Below are 12061 nucleotides of genomic sequence, written 5' to 3'. Positions count from 1 at the left end.
TCAAGGTTCAGTAAGAAATTAAACATGAAGCAAAAGCGCTTGCAACAGCTAAATGAAGCAAAACAGCTAAAGGATAGCTCATGGGGCACAGTGTTTGGGTCATGCTCCCACCACCTCTGCAGGGTCTGTCTGCTGGCCGCTGCTCCCTCTGCCCTCTGGTTACCCTGAATCACACACAAGCCAGGAGAAGAGACGGTTTTGTGACCACAGATTCCATGAAATTCTTGCATGAGTGGGGTCAAAAGCTTGCTGCTCCTGAAGGGCACAGGCGCCACTGAACCTTTGCAGTGCCAAGATGGTTCAGAAGCTTATGAACCGGGGAGGGGTGAAAAAGCAAGGTCAGACATTTTAGACTGCTTGTTTCAGGTGCTACTAGCTGTCTAATATGTGCTCCAAAAATCCTGATTACTGCACAATTTTGGGGAATACAAATGATGTGTAGGTTTATTGCACATCATTTTATGTTTGTTTTCCCTGTGCCTGGGGGCTTTGCAGTATGAAAAAAGAAATCACATACCCAAAGCTTAGGTGATATCCCCTCTGTGTTCCTGTCCAACATTGTTCCTGTCACACAATCAAAGCACAGGCACTAATTCTGTAAGCCTACAAGGATGTTATATCACCTCCTGTGAAAGCCCGGGGTGAAGGTGACTCAACCCACACAGTAAGCAGGTTATCCTGTTGCATAATTTGCTTAATAGTAAAATTAGACATGGTTTCAACCAACAAAGTTGCTTTGAGATCCTCGTTTTTCTGAGACTCAGGTTCACTTAGGTAATTTTAAAAAAACAAGTGTTTCTGTGCTAACTTGTAAATTTCCATGTAAAGTTAGACCAGCAATTGCAGAAGGATTTAAGGTTTATGTTTTCAATCTTAAAAGCAGCAGAAATACGAACAGTAAAAGATGGAAGAGTGCAAATGACCTTGTAGTTTTGTACTAAAATACAAAAAGTCCTAATCATTTGTCACCTGCTCCTGTGACCCAGAATGGCTCACATCAATGTTAGCCTCCAAGAGCAAGATGAGTGCGTCCAGTCTGTCCCTTTGGAATGATCTACTTGCACCAACTCCCTAATTTTATCCAGGAGAGTTTGGAAAAAGCTGTGGGCCATCATCATGTGTGCAACATACCATGAGAACTTAATAGGAGAGACAGCTGAGTTGTTTTACCCAGAAATGTTTGCAGGCACTGCTAACAATAGGCAGAGCCAAAAGTTATCTGGCTTTTATTTCCAGCTGAAAAGAGCCAGGTTGTTCCTGCACTGCTCACAGTGAATGTGGTTGTTCACATTGAAGAAGCTTCTTCTCCTCACCAGCCTAACCAAAACAGAATCAACCTTCCAGGAGGGAGCTTGGGGTACCCAGAGCAAAGAGCAGAAGCTCCTGAAACAACATCCAGTGTCCTGGGGCCATGGTGGGGGAGAATCTGTGCCCTGGCCACCTCCAGGCCTGGTGGCCCCGTGGCTACCTGCAAGGCTGTGGTGTTTTGGAGGGAGCAGTTGCTTCAGCGAAACAATTTCTGCATTTTCAGAGCAGAGCCAGTTGTGTTTTCCCAGGCAGCCCCTGTCACCCTGACAGCCTCTCTGGCCTCATAGGAGCCAGGAGTTTCTCCTGGTGGCTCTTTGGTTTCTTGAACGTGACCATGAAGAGCTTTCAGCGCTGAGCGGGTGTAACTTTGCCTGACAAGCCACCCGCTCCAGAGCGTGTGAGGCATTGTGGTGGCCTGTCCGAGGGCTGATGCAAGGAGGGCTGGGTGCCTGAGAGGGCACAGAAATATTTGATCCCGTTGAACAGCACTGGGAGGGAGTAATGTCGTGGAGAGCAGCAGACACCTGCAGCAGATTCTGTGTGGGCTTGACAAGGAGTGTGGGGGACTTAGGAAGTGAGGCTTAGCCTAATGCTATGGCTCTCAAGGGTGTTTTTTGCTTTCTAAGTTGATCATAGGCATGTGGAATAGCAGTTCTAAATTCAACAGGAGAAGCAAAACACATTGGAGAAGTCCTTTACTCAGATTTTAAAATGTACATGTTTATATGATTAGGTTCTTTGAAAATGTGTTTCATCAAAAAGTGTTGCTTTGATCATGTCCATGGAACTAGATTTTTTTTTCTGAAAAAAGATTTCTGAAGTGGTGGTTTCACATAAAACTTTTGAACACACCTGAAAAGTAAACGACAAATAAATATTCTAAGACATTACAAATTTTTTTTGAGAATATGGTGATTATTGGAGAGCTCAACTCATAATTGTTGGTAATTTGTGTCTAGCAAAGAATGAATCAAGTAGATTTTACAGAATAGCAGAGATTGTTCTCTTGTACTACATTGACAGTGAGAAAACTAGAGGGAAAAGATAAATTGTTTAAAGGTTTTGAGCAGCAAAGGAAATTATTGCAAGGAACAAAGTAGATTCAGCATGGTGCTTGTTTGCAAGCCAAACTGATAACCCGTTCAACCTTTTCTAAAAATTGTGTTGATACTTTATTTTTCTGTTAGATTAGTGCAAGATAGCATAGCCTGAGAGCGTGTGAGCTGCTGCAAACAGATGGACTGTGGGTTTGTGCTTCAGGCTGTCTGTGCACCTTGGGTGTGAAACACTACGTGTTCAGTTGTGTGCAGGACTGTGAATGGAGATAGTGATCCTGGGCTGTTGTGACTTGCACGACTTCACTGAGGCCAGAAATGCCCCAATAATTTATACCAGCTGGGAATATGATACATCCTAACAAATTTAAGACTTGCTCAATAGCGCTGATGAACAAGCAGAAGTTTGATACATCCTTTCATGTGGAAAGCCCTGTGTAGTTCAAATATTTGCGTGTATGTCTCAGGACAGACGTGCACACTTTTCCCTCTGCCTCTCTTACTCTGCAAGGTTGCTCCAGACCTTTGAAGTGCTCAGATTCCTGAGGAAAAGTGCTTCCCAGCGTTTTAAAAATGAACAGTCCATGGAGGCAAGGAATTAATGCAGGACAGGTATCAAGACATTTCTCTGCAGAAGTCATAAGCAATGTAGATAATCTCTCATAATCTGAAACATCTCATCTCTCTTTTAGATTTATCCTACTAGGTATTGCAATTTAGTGAATATTACAAATTAGTGAAACACCAGTGAAGACCTTCCATGTCCCTGAGTTCAGTCTGTACCATGCTCTCGCATGCTCCGGCTGGATATTTTTGTGTGAAATACAGGATAGGGCATACAGGTTATTTGAAATTCCTTACAGTGGCTCCCTACCCAAGCCGTGCAGGGTTTCAAGTGCTAACATACCTAGGTAAGTAAAGTAATCATTGTCACACACTGAGATTTTATGTGCCTTAAAATGCGCTGTTTGCTGCTGGCCATTTCACATGCAGTACTGCTGCTGAAGTGTAGAGACCTCCAGAGATGCTATATCTCTTTTTTTTCTCATTTTATTGTCTTACATGGAAAATCATCATCCTTGGCATGTTCAAAGCAGTGAACATGCTTTGGGTACCATCTGCAGCAGCGTTCTTCACCAGCACAATCTGAGGATCACCTTAGTCCTGGTGTGGTGATTTTTACTTGCAGTTTTTGCAGAGAACTGGATGCCTTTTTTGGGCACTGTGTCAGACTGGGATCTAACTTCTGGCCTCAGGGCACATCATCCAGGACCAGATACTGCCTCTGCTCACTTCTGAAGCACTCTGGAGCCGTGACTCCACAGACATGAGATTAATACACTTGACGATTGAATTTATGTCAAATTCACCAAAGCACATCACATAGAATTTATGGACCCTATGCTATCTGCACTAGGACAGTATAAGCCTCATCCAGCATAATATTCGCCAAAATAAACTTCCACTCTCTCTGTTCCCAAAATTTAGTAAGCTGTTTATGTACTGAATCAGCTCAGGGTGGCTTGTGGCCACATTGGTTTTGATCTGCTAGTAGCCAGCCTAAAATTGTCACATCAAATCCTCACCCCAGGTGTATGCTTTGTGGTCAAGAGCTCAGTACTGAAACATGGGCTTCCTGCCTGGCTAATCCAGGGCTAGGATACATAGGATACAATCTCCCATTTTGTTCAGAGCACCAGCTTTTAGCTCTGTCAGAACTAGAGCCAAGGAAAAGAAATACAGGCTGCTTGAATGATGTGAAGTCATCTATTGACACTATTTGAATTTTTATTGTGTTTCCTTTTTATATATGTTTTTGTTCAAACATTCCCAATAGAAAGAGTGGCTGCATACACAAAGGAATATTTCCTTTTTGACTTTATAACCCCCATGGAGGAGGCTGACCATCCCATTCTACAAAAGTCAAAAGTTATTGAGTAAACAGTTCTGGCCTGCTAGATGGTGCTGGAAATGAGCATCAAATAATTTCTAATCTCTCTTGCAGGCAAAAAGAGTAAAACAGTCTAAAGGGCCACTGATTCTGATTCCCAGTGTCATCATTGCTGTGTTCGGAGTCTCTAGAAGACTATGGCAACCAAAATTTTGAGCAAAACTATGGATATCTCTAAAAATAATGTTATTGGATGTCATGGTCATTCATTGTGCAGCTGTAGTGTACAAGCTGGTCCTCTCCCTACTCCTTTCAGAGTTACTGAGACAGAGTCTGCTGTGCAAAGCACAAAAGGGTCTTGGGTACTGTGGTCCTGAAGTTCTGAACCTAAAGGTACAGATACCCTAAGAACATTAGTTACAATATCTGCTGTAGAATTCAAGGATGTCAGCAGGAATTAATCAATAAGAGATTCTCCAGAAGAACTCCCTTCTCTTTTATTATTCCCTTTATCCTCACTGCAGAGCTAAATTAAATGTATATCAAAAAGCCTACTGGAAAAGGAAGAACAGTGAGAGAAAATATCAAACTCAAGTACATCTGAAAAAGAGATCTCAATTCTGATATGCGTCAGATCCCAAATTCTTCCTTTCAGAGTGAGGGAATTAATCTAAAATGGAACAAGGCAGACTCACTCCAGAACAAGTTTTCACACATGGGTTATTCTGCAACAGTTATTGCAAAGTATGTTTACTCTGTCCTGGTCAGAATTAACTTACAAGTGCAGACAAGTCATTCCATTAGACTGGAGAGAATTGCAAAAACATTTAATAAAGATATTTAGTTATAAAATCTGCAGTGGCATTTGTAGTTCATTTTGGTTTTGCTTTTCACAGCATTTTGTGAGCTGGCACTAATCCCCTCCATATTTTTTAAATAGTAGAGAACATTGTCAATTCTTCTGTGACTGATAGCGTGTGCCCAAATATTTATAACAGAACTGTTGATCTGAAAATTGATAAGGAATCAGCAACTCAGGGACCATTTGAAACTGAAATAATGAAATCTCTGTTGACAGCACTCATAGCATTACAGATATAAATTATTCCAGAGCAGCCTAGTGAATGTTTACAATTTTCATACAGGGAACACAAAGAGAACTGTCAAAGGCATGAATTTGCACATCCCCCTTTTCCCAAACTGTGGCCACCTTCATTGCCACATATTTGTCCCTCACTGATCTCTAAAGCAGGAGGAGAATGATGTTCTTGGTGCATTTTGTGTCAAGTTTCAAATCAATGTTGACTTTGTCACTGACATTTCAATGGCAAGCACACCTCCCCATTCAAAGGATGAATTTTGGCACTGTCTACTTGAGTTAATCCTTTTAAAAGTGCTTCAACATCAACGGTAGTATTTGGCTCTGCATGCATGATTTCTGGGCAGCTACTCAAAACTTACTAAGCAATAATCTTTTTGTTTAATCATTCACTGCAAACATGTTACATAAAACGGTCTGATAACAGAGTCATGAGACTATTTTTTCCACTGCTATTGTACAAATTATGAGACTTAAAAAATTCTGGAAGATAGGCAGAACAAAATTAAATTTCCTGCTGCTGTGAGAAACAGGAAATTTTTTCAGACCAATGGAATTAGGTCTTGTTAAGTAAGTGGTGCACCTCTTCCCGTGGTCTACTGATTATCTTCTGGAAAGCTCAGGTGCTGAAGGGCTGCTGCATGCTTTTTGTTCAGTGGCAGTAGGGGTAAGGCAGACATCATGCACCATTAGGAGCTGCATAGGCTTTTATGGAGGCCACACTTGTGTATTGTCAAAAAACATAAACCAGTTCAAGAAAGCCATCACGGCATCCTCACTGGGAAAGATCCTTGGCTGTGGGATGAGGCAATGCTGCTGCTCTAAGGCCCTCAGCAAGTCCGTACTGGGAGCTGCATTGTGTCAATCTCCACAGAAACATTTGCATGGTATGGAAATGTACTGGCACTGCTGCATGCTCCATTGGCTGGCAGAGATTTCTCCCATCTGTCCTTCTGTTGTGCACTTAGAAGGTGCTTGAATTGTAGGACTCTCTGCTTCTTTGTTGTTATTTCTTGTTTGCCTCTTGCTTAAGACAACCCATTGCCCGTGGGCTGGAACGTGTCACCGCTTTCTCCCCGTGTGATCTGTCCTCGTGCCTATGGCTCAGCTGCCACCAGCCTTCTCCCTTGAGCAGCCTGCTGCAAGTCATGGTCAGCCAAAACGAGCCAAAAGCCACGCTTGCCCTGCAAGGAGATGCTGCAAATGAAGTGCTATTCATGCAGAGAAGGCAAAAGCACAGTGGTAGAAAATGCAGGTGTGGCTGGCGAATGTTATGGCAGAAGTGAGCGCGGTATTTGGGCAGGCTGTGGAGCTGTTTATTGTGCAAGTGTAAAGCAGCTAATTGAATAGAAACCGGTCTGGAAAAACAGGAAAGAAAGAAAGGACTGTCTGGAGGTAATTCACCATTCAGCAAGCACGGGGGATTGTTGCTGGACATGCCAAAGTTGCCATCTTTGACTTTCAGCTCCCTAGCAATTGGCCTGGAAGCCTGCCTTGAAACAAGGCAGGAGGGGGGCAGTCTATCAATGGCCTTAGAGAAGGGAGATGAGAGAAGTTAGCTGTCTTGTTTCTTTCCAGACACATTTTTTTGGGGAAGGTAGTGAGGGAGTGAGATGAAAAGCAAGTAGAAATTTTCTACAACAGAAATTTTCTCTACAATACAAATTTTCTCTACAATAGAGATTTTCCTCTAGGAAATTTTGAAGATCTTGGGTCTTCTGGCAAATATTCCTCTGTAGGTGCTGTAGTTTTACATGTTGAGAAATTATTTTGTTTCCAAAGAGCTAAATAATCCATGTGGAGCCCTGGTCAGAGACACCTGAGCAGCGCTCTGCAGCCTGTAGCACCATTGCAGGTGCAGACTTGCAGCCCCACACTCACCCCCAGAGCAGAGCCCCTCTAGCTGAGGAGAGCTCAGGACCATGAAGTCTGATGCCTAAGACACTGTGCTGCCAGTTTTAGCAGGGAAGATAAGCTCTGCCACAGCAACTGCAGGTAAGTTTGCAAAGTGGTTGTAGCTTCCAGCAATTTTCCTCAGTGAAGAACCCTTGCTATTTTTGTTTACAGGCACTCTCTAGGCATTCAATGTTTCAAGGCTCTCTTATGCACTTTTTAGCTGTGAGCTTTTCCACAAAAACCCATTTCTGACAGTATTAAACCTATAGGTAAACCAGGTTAATCCATATAACATGTTTTGGTGTAAAAATTTCTCAGTTTGAGGAATGGCATGCAATCAAGACCTGGACTGTTAAGTGAGGGCTTCATTGTTGTTAATGTAGTCTAATTTGTCAACCCCACTTTTAAGTCTGTGTTTTGCAGGATTTGTACTTAGATGGAAGTTCCTTTTTTTCCAGCACTGGCCTACAGATATCTTACTGGCTTTTCCTTTTCTTTCCTTTTCCATCTGTAGAATCAACTTTTCCCATGACAGCAGCATGATGAAATATTCTTAAAGGGTTCTCCTGCCAGTATTTGTCTCTGAAGCCCCTCTCCCTTCATAAATTTTTTTTCATCTCAAATATATGTCCAATGAAAATTCTCTCTGTTTCATATTACATTTATTGAGTATAGAGAGGTTGCCTCACAGATAAATTGCTTTGGAACACATCTGTATACATGTTTCTGTATGCTTTTGTGCAAATATGTGTATGTGTATATATATATATATATTTATATATATATATACTCAAACACCTACTCATAGATGCATAATGTACATGCACACATATTATTTCCAGAAGAAATGCTAGCATAAACAGCTGCTATTTGTTCTTCTAGACTGTTCTTCTGGAATGTAAAATAACAAGATTATAAAGAAGGCAGTATTGTTACTGGCCGGAAAATTTTTGAGAGACAAGGAGGAAGAAGAAGATGTTTGGCAACTTTATGATGCTGGAAGCAAAATAAAGTGAGGAAAAAATATACCTGGAGCTGTGTACCAGTGGCAAGCACCTGAAGGTTTGTGTTGCTTTGACTGTACTATGGGAGAAGGGAATGTTTCCAATATGAAGGGCTCTCTTTGCATGCTTTCCAGTTTGTCACATCCCCACATCCCCCTGGTCTCAAATCCAGACTGGGAAAAGATTTACAGTGTAAGGCTGGTGTAGTAAAAAGAGAAGAGGATTCTCGTTGGGATGAAGTCAATGAGAAAATAGGCATGAAGATAAAGTCTTCTGAATTTTATATGAAGGCTTTTGCATTTCAGGGCAAATATTTTCCTACCATGCTTGCAAGTAACTCTCCAACCTCTCCCATTAATTGGGAAGTAGTTTAAGGCACTTTTGACAAAAGAATGTAGATGCACTCCTTACCTGTAGATATTTGTTATATTTACACATCAATGTCATATAAAAACTTTCTTGGATCAAATCCAGCTTACTCTGGAAGTAATTTCACTGCCATTTGGACAAAAAACCAGTGTCCTCATTTAATTGTGAGTTAAGAAAGCAGCATTAAGTGCTGTGATTATTTTTGCATAGAGGCATAATTTGGAAGGGAATCTGGTTCTGTCTCAGAGACTTGTAGGTCTTATCCGCACTCAAATTCTGTTCTTCAAAGATGAATGTGCAAAATATAGTCTGTCCTTATAGTCTCGTTTATTTATGATTTATAAGCTCTGTGTCTTGCCTAATAGACAATAGAAGAAAGCTAACTTAATTGAGAGCTGGTTATAAGCACTGTGAACAGAAACCTTTGTTCTCAAGAGCCAGCCACTGGAGCGTGTTAGCAGCACATTTTCCAGATGAACTCCTTTCATGCCTTATTTTGTGACTAGAATGAAGAAACTAAGCAATGGGTACCAAGAGCCTTCTATTTGTTTAAAGTTTCTTTTGGCAACTGAAAATATATTTACAGACCTTTAAGCTTCCTGGGAGATGCTGGCCAGACTGCTCGTGTTATGGATCAGTAGTTGTGTCTTTTCATTTCTTCCTGATATTTCACATAATCAGTCTCTGAATATGTCCTGCCCATCATAGGGGTTTATTCCCTGACAAAATCACAGGCAAGTAAGGAATAAAATAGGATAACTCCAAATAAATAAACTGAGTGAACTATACTTTGGGTCTTGCAGTCCTGTATCAGCAGCATTGTTACCAATAAGGTGATTAACCTTTGCAAATCATAATTAAGGTTATTACAGCTGCCATTACACATGAAAGTAAATAGAGACATAAAGATGTTAAGTCACTATCAGAGCTATGTAATCGATCAATAGTGGGCTGAAGCCAGGAATCCTTTCCAGGTTTTCTTGTGACCCCAGGACTTTCTGCCTTGTCAATTATTAAAGACTTTTAGCAATCTTCAGTGCTGTGCCAAAATTTTTTTTGCATGTTCTTCCCCTTCCCCTTCCTTTAATTTAGTTTTTAATTCCATATTGTTGTAAATGTGTGTCATTGTGATATTGGAGCAGTGTTTACCTAAGATACATGAATGACTGTGAGCAGAGGTGGAGAGACTGAAACCTGTTTTGCTTAGTGCACATTTATCTTGAGCTGCAAAGCTCAGGGAGGGCTCTAAACCTTTGATGCTTTGTACCTTGGGCTTTCATTTTGGCCCAGATGTTTTTCCTTCTGAAATACTGGCATGAGGAGCCCTCCTCTGTAGATTTGTCTCTCCTGGACTTCGTCAGATATCCTGCATCTCTGGAGGCTGAAGCCTACAGAGACAAAACAACACAGTCCAGGCATACAAGTTGTGACGGTGTTCACAGGGGTCGCAGGATGAGGGAAGAGATGAGGATCTGACTCCATGTTTTAGAAGGCTTAATTTATTATATTATGATATATATTATATTAAAACTATACTTAAAGAATAGAAGAAAATACTTCATCAGAATACTTGCTAAGAATAGAATAGGAAAGAATGATAACAAAAGCATGTGGCTTGGTGTGACGGTGTTCACAAGGGTTGCAGGTGAAGAGAGAGATGAGAATGTTGATTCCATTATCAGAAGGCTCGATTTATTATTTTATGATATATATACTACATTATTACTATACTACAAAGAATAGAAGGAAAAGTTCTCAGAAGGCTGGCTAAGCTAAGAATAGAAAAGAATGAATAACAAAGATCTGTCTCTCGGCAGAGAGCGAGACCCAGCTCTGCCATGAGTGGTCAGTAAATCCAAACATCCAAAGGAGACCAAATCACGGATCCACCTGTTGCATTCCACAGCAGCAGATAACCATTGTTTACATTTTGTTGCTGAGGCCCCTCAGCTTCTCAGGAGGAAAAATCCTAAGGAAAGGATTTTTCCTAAAAGATGTCTGTGACTGAAGCCATTGGGAATTGCAAAGGTATAACTTACCTCATCTAATTCAGCTTTTCTGCTCAACCACAGGCACCAACAAAATCAAATGTTCCAGGTAGGAAAACAGAAATGTGTGTGGATAGCAGAGATAGGGAAATCCCATCCCAGTCATTTGGCCTTCCGTTCCCTTGCATAATCCTTCTGGCAGAGCTTGGCTGGCAGCAGCACAGGCCAGGTCCAGGTTTGAAAAGAGACACCACTAGAACACCTGCTCAAGCCATCACTGAGAAACCTGGAAAATTAAACCATCCTTTCTACTCCTATGAGCTTATTTGACCTGCTTGCAAGCATGTCACCTGTTTTTTTAAAAGTTATTTTATGAAATTGGAGACAAAGCCCATAGTGGCAGGTCAAAGATGCAGCTACAACAGGCTTCAGTGTGTGTGCCCAGTACACAACTATACATCCCAGTGCTTTATTTGGTCTTCTCTAATAAATTACCAATTGTCTCTTCTTTGACACATTCTGGTTTTTTCAGCTCTTAGCTTAGACTAGCTGCAGCACTGGGGGCTTACTCTCCAAGAAATACCTGTACAAATTCATTTTGCAAGAGCATCCACTTACTTATATTTTTATGATGGGTGTTGATGACTTTTTTTATGGTGTGATTTTTTTCATTTTTGTGCTGAAATTGTTGTCCCAGTTAGACATTTAACTCAAATTTTACCATACTAAAAATAAGGTTTTGTCTCTGTTTTACTTTTTTTTTTTTCCAAACAAAAATGTGTTGTGCATTGCAATGACACATGTAAAATATTTTTTTCAGGCTTGTCCCTTGATCCCCTTCTTTTACCTCCCTTATTTTATGAGCTATAATCAGAACTTGCTGTTTCTGGTTGTGTGCGTGGGGACTTTTCTGGACTTTGCTGTGTTGGGGCTGTCTGTAATTTCCCAGCCACCAAGCTTAACAGTTGTTAAGATTATAAATGTATTATCTGAGAAGAGGCTGTCGTATGTCTAAACACCATTCATTTAAAAAGCAAAAGACAAAATATAATGCCCCTGAATAATTCTTCTATTCAGTGTAGTCCCATTGCAATGTTTCGCAGAGGTAAGGCTGAGGCTTTTCTCCCCATATGAGGACAAGTGGCATCATACCCTGTTTCCCTGGCAGTTCTGCAGTGTCGTGCAGACATGGCAACTTTGGATGCTGATTCTTCTCTCCTGAGCAGTGCTGTCTAAGGCACAGCTTCCTGCCTCCGCAGAGCTTCAGTCCTGCTCTCTTTCATGCAGCAGAACTGGCAGTGGGCTCGGACTCTCAGTGTCACATCTTCATCGGTGCTGGCAGCAAGCACTGTCCTTCCTTGTTCCCTTGCTCTAACTGCTCTGTTTGTTGAAATGTATAAATGTGCAATATAAAAGTGATGGGAAAAGTGGCAAAATATGAGAATTCAATA

The 12061-nt window shown here is 41.3% G+C and overlaps 1 protein-coding gene across 2 annotated transcripts in view; it reads left to right on the top strand.

Moving 5' to 3' along the window:
• LOC113458989 (oligosaccharyltransferase complex subunit OSTC) overlaps nt 1–12061 on the top strand; it is a 56484-nt gene that overhangs the window by 22912 nt on the left and 21511 nt on the right. For both annotated transcript variants that reach the window (XM_074541062.1, XM_074541061.1), the window contains one exon: nt 8132–8311. The gene's annotated coding sequence lies outside the window, so the exon portion shown is untranslated. The remainder of the gene's footprint in view (nt 1–8131; nt 8312–12061) is intronic.

The sequence above is a fragment of the Zonotrichia albicollis genome, chromosome 5 (assembly GCF_047830755.1).
Source record: "Zonotrichia albicollis isolate bZonAlb1 chromosome 5, bZonAlb1.hap1, whole genome shotgun sequence".
Taxonomy (NCBI): domain Eukaryota; kingdom Metazoa; phylum Chordata; class Aves; order Passeriformes; family Passerellidae; genus Zonotrichia; species Zonotrichia albicollis.
Note: the sequence above shows the minus strand (reverse complement) of the source record. Positions and strands in the feature narration are given on the sequence as shown.